The sequence below is a fragment of the Grampus griseus genome (assembly GCF_964374135.1).
Source record: "Grampus griseus genome assembly, chromosome: 2".
Lineage (NCBI taxonomy): Eukaryota > Metazoa > Chordata > Mammalia > Artiodactyla > Delphinidae > Grampus > Grampus griseus.
The window spans coordinates 127259652-127272715 of record NC_139018.1 but is presented as its reverse complement, the minus strand read 5'-3'; the positions used below and the strand labels follow the sequence as shown (position 1 = coordinate 127272715).

The 13064-nt window shown below is 39.3% G+C and overlaps 1 protein-coding gene across 2 annotated transcripts in view; it reads right to left on the bottom strand.

Moving 5' to 3' along the window:
• Positions 1-13064, bottom strand: part of TTC23 (tetratricopeptide repeat domain 23) — a 111093-nt gene that overhangs the window by 52877 nt on the left and 45152 nt on the right. The gene's annotated exons all lie outside the window — the stretch shown is intronic.

The following is a 13064-nucleotide window of genomic DNA, read 5'->3' as shown; positions in this document are numbered from 1 at the left end:
CATCAAATTGTATACTTTAATTGGGTGAATTGTATGGCATGTGAATTATATCTAAATAAATCTGTTATTTTTGAAAAGTTTGTGAACATTTGGAAGCAAACGAAATATAGATGAGATTCAGCCATAAACTTAGTCATTTTTGTTTAAAGAAATAACTGTATTAATAATTATTAAACAAAAATCAAATTATTTTAACTTTAACATCATCTGCGAGCCAGACACTATTCCTAACTTGCTCATTTAAAGCAGGTCAGAAAGAGATGTCGGCTTTGGCTCTAAATTGGTTGCGTCACTGGATGATCCTACCCATGTTTTAGTTGGGGGGGGTTAGGAGAACAGAGAATGCTGCGGGTCTTGCTGCACCTGACACTCAACAGAGTGGGCATTCCCAAGGGGATGCCATAAATCAGGCTTGGACACTGAGCTACTGGTCTCTCTCTAACCTTCCAAAGCTGTTGGCATGCCTCCTGAGGAGCTTTAAGTCCTGGAGGTTTCCAGGGGAATGCCTAGGTCTATGAAAAGTATAATCTTAACGAGAAACAGTAAATTCATAGAGAGAAAAGCCATACAAAAATATTTTTAATGGAATATTCTGGTAAATCAATTATACTGTAAGTTTAAATATGTTAATATATTCCATATCATGATCCCAGATGCAGAAGAATCTAGAAATAGGTGATAAATCCAGTCTTTTCCCTTCGGCTGATCAATTCAAGCCACTAAGCTGTGGTTAAGGAAATTAGCCTGAGGATCTGTGAGTTATAAAAGAAAAATAAATTCAATATAGCTCCCAACTCCCAGAGTAGCAGAATTCACGATGTGACAACATGGGGTTGGAACAGAAAGGCCAATCCTCCAGCTCAGAGCTGAGTGAAGCACACCAGGCCATCTGAGGTTGGTTTTGGAGTTCTGATCCAACACTAAGGGCCTCAGATTCTTGTCTTCAGGGCCCGACTCTGCACCCACAGACTCCTGCACCTTCCTCTGCCTAAATCCTGATGGAAACCTGCCCAAGGGGGCAAGTGGGAGTTTCAGTCCAGCCCAGGCTCTGCTGACTGAGCCGTGTGCTTGGATACAAGCCTGTGTCCACCTGGAGAAAAGGAGACTTTTTTTTTTAATTCTCACGAAGGCTCCGTTCACTCACCCAGTTGTGTAAAAACATGGCGCATAGGTGGCAGTGGCTCTGCTGGGACTCTAGTTTCCCTCGACTTGGTGAGTTCAGATGACTCATGGGAGTCATCTAAACCTTCCCATTTGGCTCCCCTGATGCCAGTTCTCTTTCAGCCCCCCAGTTGTGTCATGCCTACCTTCTCTCTGGGTCTTTGCTGGTCCTTCTATCTGGAATGTTCTTTATTCCATCTCTACCTGGAAAACTGCCATTCATCTTTCTATCATTCCTTTTCCAGTTTTAGCTTAGCTGTCTCCTCCTTTACGTAGCTTTCCCTGCCAGGGCCAGGACTAGAGTGAGACCGTTGAGACACCTAGGACACACCATTTAAGGAGGTGATCACTCTCAGCGTTGGGCAGGTGCAGGGTTGGCATCCAAGTGTGAGCGCCTCTTAAATGGTGTGGTCTGGGCACCTGGCTCTCTCATCCTAGTGCTGGCTCTGTTCCCTGACATCCCAGGCTGGGTTGGGCGACTCTGTGAACACCTGACTGTGCTCCCACAGAACTGTGAACCTCCCCATTCAGGATACATCTCTCACATTGAATTATAAGTGCCTGGGGACTTGGCACCAATCCCTTTAGTGCATGACTCTGAGAAAGCAGAGTCCAAGGCTGCCGCATTCATCTTGACATTGCCAGCACCCTGCAGTGTCTGACACACAGTGGGTGCCTGCTGTCTATGGAAGGAGGAAGGGTGAGGTGAGGAGGGAAGACAGAAGAAACAACCTGCAGATCCACTGACTTAGAGACTTTGAGGCTATAGTTCATACCTTGATTTTCACAGATTTTGGAATAAATTTTAGGGAAAAAATCTTCAAGAAAGGAACGTATTTTCACATTGATTTAGTTGCAAAAATATTAGACTGTTGCTCTAATTAAGGGCTGGAGAAATTATTGAAATTTTATAAAAGGCAGAATAAAAGAAACTTTGTAAAAACCTATTAGGGTTTGAATTGTGTCCCCCCATCCCAAATTCATATGAAGTCCTCACCCTCAGTACCTCAAAATGTGACTTTATTTGGAAATAGCATCGTTGAAGACATAATTAGTTATATTAAGAAAATGTCATACTGGACAGTATGACTGGTATCCTTATAAAAGGGAGATATTTGGACACAGAGGCACAGGGATAATGCCACGTGAACACAAAGGCAGAGATTGGTGTGATGCATCTGTAAGACAAGGAACACCAAAGGTTGCCAGTACACATCTGGAAGTTAGCAGAGAGGCATGGAACACCTCACAGTCCCCAGAAGGAACCGTCGCCACCCACATGTTCATCTCAGAATAACTTTCTGTTGTTTAAATCACTCTTACTGGCAGACTCCAGGCTCAGAGATTTTCCTTTCATCAGCACCCTAATAGATGAACACTGGGTGTACTCACCCAGGGCAGCTAGTTAGATATGGAAGTACCAATTTTTCTTTTATAAATCACATTGTAGTCAAGTCCAAGTGGTAACTTTCCATTACTTCACTGCCTGGAAATTTAATTTGAGTATCTGCTGAGAAGGAGACCTGGAAGGAGGCAATTTCAGCAGGAACAAACACATGGCTTTCATTGACCATAGTTTTGCCCTTGCTACAAGCATGTCTACATGAGGGCACAGGCCTCATGAATCCAATGACATCCAACAAGCTGTTAGCAGGATGCCCAGCCCTGAAGGGATGCAGTCACACATGAAGGTGACCTGTTGCCATTTCTGAACTCTCTAAGTTTAAAAGATTTTTGTCAACCTATCATTGGTCTCACATTTCAAACCCTATAGAATTCTTCAGACTGTGAGTCCTTCTTTCACCTGTAGGTAAAACTATTTACCTCCTCACTTAAGTTATCCAAAGGGAAAAAATTAGATCCCTCACACTATGTACACAAAAGTTCCAAGTGACTTTTAGAGGCCTAAATTTAAAAAGCAAAACTTTGATACGTTTGAGGGAAAATATAAGGAAAATTAACTCCATGACTTTGGGGTAGGGAAGGACTTCTTAAATAAGATAAAAAAGTACAAATCAGAATGAAAGAAGTAGGTAAATTTGGTCACATTAAAAATAAAAACTCCTGTGCATCAAAATTCATCATAAAGAAAGTGAGAAGGCAAATTACACATTGGGAGTACATACAATATATGTAACCAGCAAATAACTTGTCATCAGAAATATGAAGAATGTCTACAAGTTAATAAGAAAAATGCAAATAGCCCAGTTAAAAAAATGAGTAAAAGAAAGGAACAGACATTTCACAGAACAGAAATTCCAAATGTCCAGCAGATGTATGAAAAGATGTCAAACCTCATTATCAGGGAAATGCAATTAAAGAAACTATATGATTGGCAAACATAAAAAGTCTGACAATATCAAGTATTGACGAGGACATGGAGTAATGGGAATTACTGCTGGTGAGAGTATAAACTGGTGGAAAGCAAACCCAGTAAAGTTGATGATGTGGATACTTGTCAATTAAGCAATTCCACTCCTGGGCATATACCTCAGAGATAATCTTGCACATATGCCCATAAAGACATGTACAAAAACGATCATGGAAATAGTGTTTATAATAGTGAAAAACTGGAAGCAATTTATGTGTTCACCCTCAGAATGTATAATTAAATTAGAGGAAAGTTACATGGATTAAACATAATATGGAGGTTTAAAATGAAGAGACTAGCACTATGTGTATCAACTGACGTGGATACATCTCAAAAATAGAAAAGTAATGGGGGGATAAAAGCAAGGTACAGAAGGAAACATACATATGAAGTAAAAAAATGAAAAATAATACTGTATATTTTTTATGGCTATACATGTATAGATTCAGAGGAATGAAAAACACTAAATTCAACATCACAATTGCCTGTAACATGGGGAGAAGAAAAGAGATTGAGAAGAACGCATAAACAGCCTTCCACTTATCTGAAATATTCTATTTTGAAGCTTGGAAGTGTGTACTTGAGTATTCGCGTAACAATATCTTTAGCTTTATATGCCTGAGATATTTGGTTAAAAAGATGAACAAATACAACACTCAGTTGTTTAGCGTGTGCAGAGAATGTGGCACTTTCTACTCTCACCCTTTGAAGTTGTCGTTGCATGCTATTCCAGGGTCCTGGCACTAACCAGCCAGAAATGAAGGCTATCAAGCTAATGTAATCTACAATGAGCATTCTGGAGCTCATTGAGGGTACACTGCTCACATAAAAGAAAAGACAAAATAGAAAATAAAATTACTTTAGCTTCACAATATGTTTAATAAAAAAGGAACTGGGGGAGTACTACATCAGGAAATAACTAAATTATAGTCTTACCTCCATTTCCAACTCATTTAAAGCCATCAGTCAATTTCAGGCAATCTTGTCTGTCTCTATTTGCTCATAAGTAATGTGTGGGAGGGCAACATTCTCTCCTTTCCTTTCCTATCTACCTGCCAGGGATGCTTTGAGGATTTATTATCTAGTGGGCCCATAATGTGTTTGGGTGGCTTTAGGAAACACACTGGACAGATGAAAAGATAGAGAATTCTGAACAACAAAATGTGGCAGTATGTTGATTTGGCAGGTCCACAACTTAAACCACAGCGTATTTCATTGAATGAAAATACATCTGCAGTAATTCTACAGAGCACATGACAAGACACTATCTCATCTCAGATGAGTTTCAGAAGATCCCACAGGGATGGAGACTTGTTTTAACCTGCAACAAACAAGTGCAATCTCCTCTGGTATTACTAAGGCAATAGAGGGTTTCCTTTTAAAAGCTCAGGAATTTGGCAAGAATATTGAGCACCAGTGAACAGCAGAAGCCTTGTGGGACCATTGCTGATTATGGAAATCTGATGAAAAATCAATCTTGGAAGAGGAAAATTAGGATTTTCTAGAGTCAAAAGGAGAAAAGGTTTACATCTGGGTCTCTCTTTACCATCTGGCACATATAGGTAAAAGCTGTGCTCTGTAGAGGGCATTGTCAGGTTTCCATTCTGTGCTAGTGAATGGGATCTGTGCTGTGGTGAGGAGTGTGGACACCAGGGTTGGATGCAGACCTGGCTCTGCTCTGCTACTTCCCAGCTTTATGACCCTGGGAAATGACCTCACTTCTCTCAGCTTCGGTTTTCTTCATTTGAAAATGGGAATATGAAGGGTACATACATCACAGGGAGGACTGCAGATTAAATGGTGAGATGAGGTCTGCAAAGCACTTAGCAAGAGCCAGACCAGAAGGTGATCAAGAATTGCTAGCTAGTGTGGTTGTTTAAAATCATTATTATTAAGTGCAGTTGTTTAAGGGAAATGTATATTATACAGATAGAGTATTAGAAAAGGGGAAGACCAAAATGCAGTGCTCTAAAATAGTAAAGCTATTTGAAGAAAATGAAAACACTAATTTGAAAAGATACATGCACCCCAATGTTCATAGCAGCATTATTTACAATAGCCAAGATATAGAAGCAACCTAAGTGCCCATCAACAGATGAATGGATAAAGAAGATGTGATACATATATATTGGGTTGGCCAAAAGTTTGTTTGGATTTTTCTATAACATCTTACAAAAAAACATGAATGAACTTTTTGGCCAACCCAATATATACGTGTGCGCACACACACAATGGAATAGTACTCAGCCATAAAAAGAATGAAATTCTGCCATTTGCAATAACATGAATGGACCTAGAGATTATTATGCTTAGTGAAATAAGTCAGACAGAGCAAGACAAAAGACAAATACTCTCTATGCTATCACTTATAAGTGGAATCTAAAAAGTAAAAGAATCGAATGAATATAACAAAACAGAAACAGACTCACAGATATAAAGAACAAACTAGTGGTTACCAGTGTGGAGAGGGATGGGGGGAGGGACAAGATAGGAGTAGGGGATTAAGAGGTACAAACTACTAAGTGTAAAGTAGATAAGCAACAAGGATATATTGTACAGCACAGGGAAATTTAGCCATTATTTTGTGATAACTTAAAATGAAGTACAATCTATAAAAATATTGAATCACTATGAAATTAGTTTCAGTCCACCTGAAACTAATATAATATCGTAAATCAGCTATACTTCAACAAAAATAAAAATAGTAAAGCTTTAGAGGATTCAAATAATAGAAAGTAGATAAAGTATATGAAAGTAATCTGTGCCATGTGTTTTTCTGCTTCCCCACGTTTAAAAAAATGATTAAAAAAAAACAGATTTTGTATAAAGTAAGAGAGTCTCTTCAATCGCAGGAATACAGGATGATGAAGAGTGCCAGGAAAAATCAAATTATTTCCTTCTTTGTTAAATAAGCATAAAACATTCTAAGCACATAGCATTGAATGGGAGGAACTGACAGGAGACATATCTCCTCTGGAGAGCAGTGGGGTGTTTCCTGGAAGTAGGAAAGGGAGAAGGAGGGTTTTGAGCACATGAGCATTTGTCAGAGCCTTTATGCCCAAAAGATAAGTGCAGAGAAAGTGATTCTTTAAAGAAACACTGGGACTTCCCTGGTGGGGCAGTGGTTAAGAATCCACTTGCCAATGCAGGGGACATGGGTTTGAGCCCTGGTCCAGGAAGATCCCACATGCCGCGGTGGAGCAACTAAGCCCATGTGCCACAACTACTGAAGCCCACGTGCTTAGAGCCCATGCTCCACAACAAGAGAAGCCACCACAGTGAGAGGCCCACGCACCACAACAAAGAGTAGCCCCTGCTCGCTGCAACTAGAGAAAGCCCAAAAGCAGCAACAAAAACCCAACACAGCCAAAAAAAAGAAACACATCTCTAGGTGATGGCATGAACTAAAAAAATAAAAGCTGAGTAGAGCAAGCAAAAGCTAGATTTGGAGGTTATTGACTGGACCAATTAAGGGAGGACAATGGTAAAAGCAAAGGCTATTTACCAAAGTATCAAAAATTCACACTAAAAGCCTTGGGAATGTATTCTGGGAAACATGTGGAACTAAGTAGAATTCCACCATCCTAATGAGGTGATGGCAGGTAGATATAGACACTGCCCCCCTTGCCACTATTTTCTCCATTATCTTCTACCCCCTCCCAGGAAGTACTGGCTAAGAGAGAAACCTCTCCCATGTTCTTTCCTCTCTGGAAAACTTGTGTTAGAATCATTTTCCAAATCTTGTGACTATAATGAATCTAGAGAAAGCAAGACAAAGAAACAAACTCGAGCTTAAAACATATACATGCGTATATGTATATACACATATCTACATACAGATATATACATATCTGATTTTTAGCTTAGGTGGTTCGTAAGAGCAAAGACAAAAAAACAAAATGAAACGAAACAGCTTTCTCAAGTCATAGGAAAAAAAAGTACAGGAAAGAATAGCAAGACAGGGGCAGTCTTGAAGTACAGTATCTTATTCTGTGATGTCGGTACTACATGCTTTAAAATCAAATCATTTCTAGGATGAAATGGCAGAAAGGAAAATGCTCAATTAGACAGTAGCAATAATAATAGCTACTTTTTTAGGCCTACCACATACCCAGATGCTTTAATGTAGGGTTCATTTCATCACCACAGCAACCCTCTGGGGGCTGATCATTCCCACCTCAACAGGAGACGAGAAGGAAGGACTTGCCCAGGGTCCTTCAGTTGGGAAGGTTGAATGGATGCTGACACGAACAAAGAGCGACCTGATTCTAAGGCCATATTGTCAAATATATCATGTCACATACCTTAGAGATACCTGGAAGGTGTCCTGTTGATGCTCTGAGGAGCGTTTACTTATCACAGGCACACTTGAGAGCTAGTTCAGCATAGCAAGCAAGGCCAGGCAAAGTGCTCTCTGGGTAAGCTGTGGAGGACTCCAAAGATGACAAATCAAGCAGTCACAGAGAAAGCTGAGGACAGGTCACATGTTCCAGAGCAGCAGTCTCAATAGGCCATAACCATCATGCCACATAGAAAGATTATTTTAAAAGGGGTGTGTGTTGTGTGTGTGTGTGTATGCACAATGGTGTACTCCTGCCTTTATAAAGACACTATCTGTCTCTGGGGAATCTATCTACCAGTAACCAGGATAGAAAATAATCCTTAACACTGGAAAAAATTTGCTTGCTTTCACTAGTTACTACCTTGGCCCCATTTGAAAAAACAACTGCACACATGGGAACACAAGATTTGGATTCACTCTCCAAAGTTAATAAATAATTACTGAATGAAGTAGTGCTGGAACAGAGAAAGGCAGGTAGAAGCAATGAAGCTTCAGGTCACAGTTAGGGATGGAAGGTACGGAGCGTGAGTCACCCTGCAGCCCTTATCTGTCAGCCCAAGAAGAAGAGAACTGTCCTAGCCTGATGGGCACCATAAAAGGCGAGGCAGGAGGAGGAAGAGGATGCACTGAAAGATACCCTTTTAAGAGAAACACAAATCCCGTGAGAGCTGCCTAAGTAATTATCCTGGTCTTCCACTTCCAAGACCGGGCAAAAGAAAAAGCCCTTGTGGTTGTGAGCATATTTGTAGAAATGTAAAAAACCAAAGCCTTGTTACTTTCTAAAGCAGATCAGTTTGGACAAAATATTCACACTTCACTGAGGAAACAAAGTGATTGCATGAAAACCATGCAGTTTAAACATGCATGTTCCAATGAATATCTTACCGTGAAGAATCAGGACGAAAAGAAGCAGTGAAGTTTAAAACAGCTCCCTTAAACACAAAACTGTAGGACAGCTTGGAACATTAACTTAAATTCTTGTTGGGTATTCAGCACATATGCGTACAATGCCCGCCATCTGCTGACAAGGTTTGGTACTGATAATTTGGAAAGCACTCAGGAGGGGTGGATTTTGGCAGAGGATAATTTACTCAATTTTGCAGCAAGTGCTCAACATTAAGTACTTATAACATCAGGTCACAACATATGCAACAAATATCATATCTTGGACCTCATATCTTTATATTTTCTGTTTTACAATATAAGAAGAATACCTACTTCTGGGCAGGAAGAAATTCTGGACTGGTAGGCCCTCCCAGTCACTATTCCCTTCCTCCTCTGTTACATAAACGGAATCATACAGTATGAATTCTTTTTAGTCTGGCTTCTTTCACAAACATTATGTTTGTGGGAGTCATCCGTCATGTTAAGCATAGGAGTTGTTTCATCATTTTCTTTGTATGAACAGATCACAATTTATCTACTCTACTGCTGATGAACATTTGGATTGTTTCCAGTCCTTGGCTATTACAAATAACATGTAGCTTTGGACGTTCTTGGCTGTGTCTTTTGGTGAACATATGTATGCATTTCTTTTGGGTGTATATTTGGGAGTGATACTGCTGGGTCATAGGGTATTCAAACATTTAAACTTAGTAATAACGCCAGTTTTCTAAAGTAGTTATACCAAATATATTCTAAACAACCACATATGAGAGCACTATATACTTGCCAACTTGATGTTATTAGGCTTTTAAAAATTTTAGCAATATTAGTGGAAATGTAGTAGTATCCTATAACTTTAATTTTCATTTCCCTGGTGACTGATGAGAAGAATGTCATTTAATATCTTTTTAGTTATGTGGGTATCCTTTCTTGTGAAAAGTCTCTTGCCAGGGAGTTCCCTGGCAGTCCAGTGGTTAGAACTTGACACTTTCACTGCCATGATTCAATCCCTAGCTGGGGAACTAAGATCCCGCAAGCCACAGGGCCCGGCCAAAAAAAAAAAAAAAAAGTCTCTTGTTCACTTTTCTATTCAGTTGTTTGTCTTTGTTTCATTGATATATAGGAGTTCTTTACAGATTCTAGACATGAGCCCTTTGTCAATTATATGTATTACAAATATCTTCTTCCTCTTTCTTCTTGTCTGTGGTATGAAACATATGGTGATTTAAGTATAAAACAATATAGCATCAAGCAGAAGGGAAGAGAGAATTAACATACTCAAAGTCCCTTACATTGTCCAGAAAGTGGTTAATTGGCTAATTGCATTAGAGTGTAATAGGTCAGGGATACAAGCGACATATTCTATGGTAATCACTAGAAGAAAAATAAAATAATGTATAACTTACCAGTTAATAGATAGGGAAAGGGATGACAAAAATATTTGACTAAACTAAAGGAAGGCAAGAAAGAAGAAAGCAAGGAACATAAAACTGGTAGGACAAAAGGAAATTTAAAAACTCAAATATATCAGTAATTAAAACAAAAAAAATGAAGATTGAAAATTAAGAGATGGAAAAAGGTATTATAGGAAAATTGTTACCAAGAGAGCTAAAATATCAATTTTAATATCAGGCAAAATAGATACAGACATAGGGGACAAAGAAGAACAATATATACTCACAAATAAAATAACAGATTAAGAAGACAGGCTGTTTAATTCTACTGCCACCCAACAGAATATATCAGAATATATAAAAAAATGACTGGCAGAATCATGGGAAGCTACAAATGGATCAATAATTATAGTTCGAAATTTAAGCACACTTACCTTAAAAGCTAATGTATCAAATTGGCAAAAGGTAAAAATATATATAAATCTGAGTAACAGAATTAATAAAGTTACCCTAATACAGATTTATTAGAACCTTAAACACAACAGGTAAAGAATACAATTTCCTTTTGTAGCATACTTGGAACATTCACAAAAATTGACTATGGACTAGGTCACAAAGGAAGCTTCAGTAAATTTCAGAGAGTTGATACTATACAAATATGTTTCTGCCCACAATGAAGTAAAATTAAAAATCAGTAACATCAGAATATCTTGAAAGAATCCCATATATATGCAAACTAGAACACATATCATTTGAATAATATCTGGATTAAAGAGTAATTTATAAACTAAGTTATGTGAGTGATAGTGCTACATGTTAAAACATGTGGGATAGGTTAAAGCAAGACTCACATGGACATTTTGGAGAATATCTTTAATATTTGGGTGGGAAACTCTCAAAGCATAAATCATAAGGTTAAAATTAATGGATTTGACTCTAGAAAAATTAAGTTCCATGCCATGAAGAACACCATAGACAAAATTAATAAATGAGTGATAGATATAAGAAAATATTTGTAATATTGCTAATTTATAATATATAAGAAAATCTCAATTATCAATAAGAAAAGCACAGGAAACCCCAAAAGAAAAATGAGAAAGAATGCTAACAGGCTATTCACAGAAGGGGAATCCAATGGCTAAGCAGTATATGAAGAGGTACTCAAACTCACTAATAAGAGAAACATAAGTAAATTGAAAAGTAATTAAATAGTACATATATGCATCAAAGTGGCAAAGGTTAGAAAGACCAACAATGACAAACATTGTTGGGGATGTGAGAAAACAGGAACCCACGTGCCCCACAAGTGGGAATGCAGATGGGTGTAGCAATTGGCCAGTGTGTGGTGAACTTGAAGTATGAGTGTACCCTGTGACCATGCAATCCTACCCTTAGAGTATAAACTCAGAAAAGTCTCTCTGAGCCTCCTAAGTGGAGCTGCACAAGGATGTTCATGGCAGCACCATTGTGGGAGCTGGGAACTGGGGATGAGCTGAATGCCCACTGCTAGGAGGACAGACAAGCACAGGATGGCAGATGCATTCTATGGAGCACAACAAAGCAGCCAGCAGCAACAACTAAAAACAGTGCTGAGTGGACAAAAGTGAGAAACAGAGTGAGACACATACTGCAAATTTATATAAACCTAAAACATATAAATACAGAAAACAATGCTATTTATTATTCAGAGAAACATATTTAAAGACATAAATCATTGTTTAAAAAGGTTATCTATGATCTGTATGTGACAGAATGAGAGTAAGGATCAGAGATGGAAGGAAAAAATCAATTTAAAAAAGCATATCAGGGACTTTCCTGGTGGCGCAGTGGTTAAGAATCCGCCTGCCAGTGCAGGGGACATGGGTTTGAGCCCTGGTCCGGGGAGATCCCACATACCGCGGAGCAAGTAAGCCCGTGCACCACAACTACTGAGCCTGCGCTCTAGAGCCTGCAAGCCACAACTACTGAGCCCTCGTGCCACAACTACTGAGCGCTCGTGCCACAACTACTGAAGCCCACGTGCCTAGAGCCCGTGCTCTGCGACAAGAGAAGCCACCTCAATGAGAAGCCCGCGCACCACAATGAAGAGTAGTCCCCCACCCTTCCTGCAACTAGAGAAAGCCCACGCGCAACAACGAAGACCCAACTCAGCCAAAAATAAATAGATTAATTACTTTTTTAAAATGTTAAAAAAAAAAGTGTACCAAAGGTTTGCATGGACTGATGAATTCTCTGCACTTCATATCCAAAAACACTCCCAAATAAACAAATTAACAAGAGTGGACTTATGATCACAAAAATATCTTTAAAAGCATGAGTCAAAGTTAGTCCTTCCCAGCTCCCATTCATATGGAAGCATTAGGTGTGCTCCTTCAGGGCCCTTTCCTTCTTAAAATGAGTCCATTGGGTCCCTGAGTTCTCTTGGGAATCAACCTATATGTATAGTCTGATTATTAATTTACACTGAATTCTTCCAGGCTTGGTTAAAGGCTGCCGCGTAGGTCTGCTGGGGATTCTCTGCCTCTTCTAGAATAGACCTTTCTCTGCCCTCTTCCTCCCACAAACACATCCTTCCAAAGAGTGGGTACATTCTCTGTCACCCCACTGCTCTGGGGAATTGGCTTGGAGTTGGCCTTTGGAGAGGGATAAATGTGCTGACTACCCAAGGCCCCTTCTCCCTCAGGCTCCAGCCACTATATCTCTTCCACCTGGATTTATTTGGTGAGTGTGGGTTGGGGGTAGGGAGAACAAGGAACAATCTTCTCATTCTCGTGGATTCAGATATCTCTAAGATCTTTCTCCTTTGAGTCCCTAATCGTAAAATCAATGTATTGAAATATTTTAGACTAGAACAGTAGGGGAAAAAAGGAAGATGGGGGTGTGGGGAGGGGAGGGAAGGAAACAAGGGCGG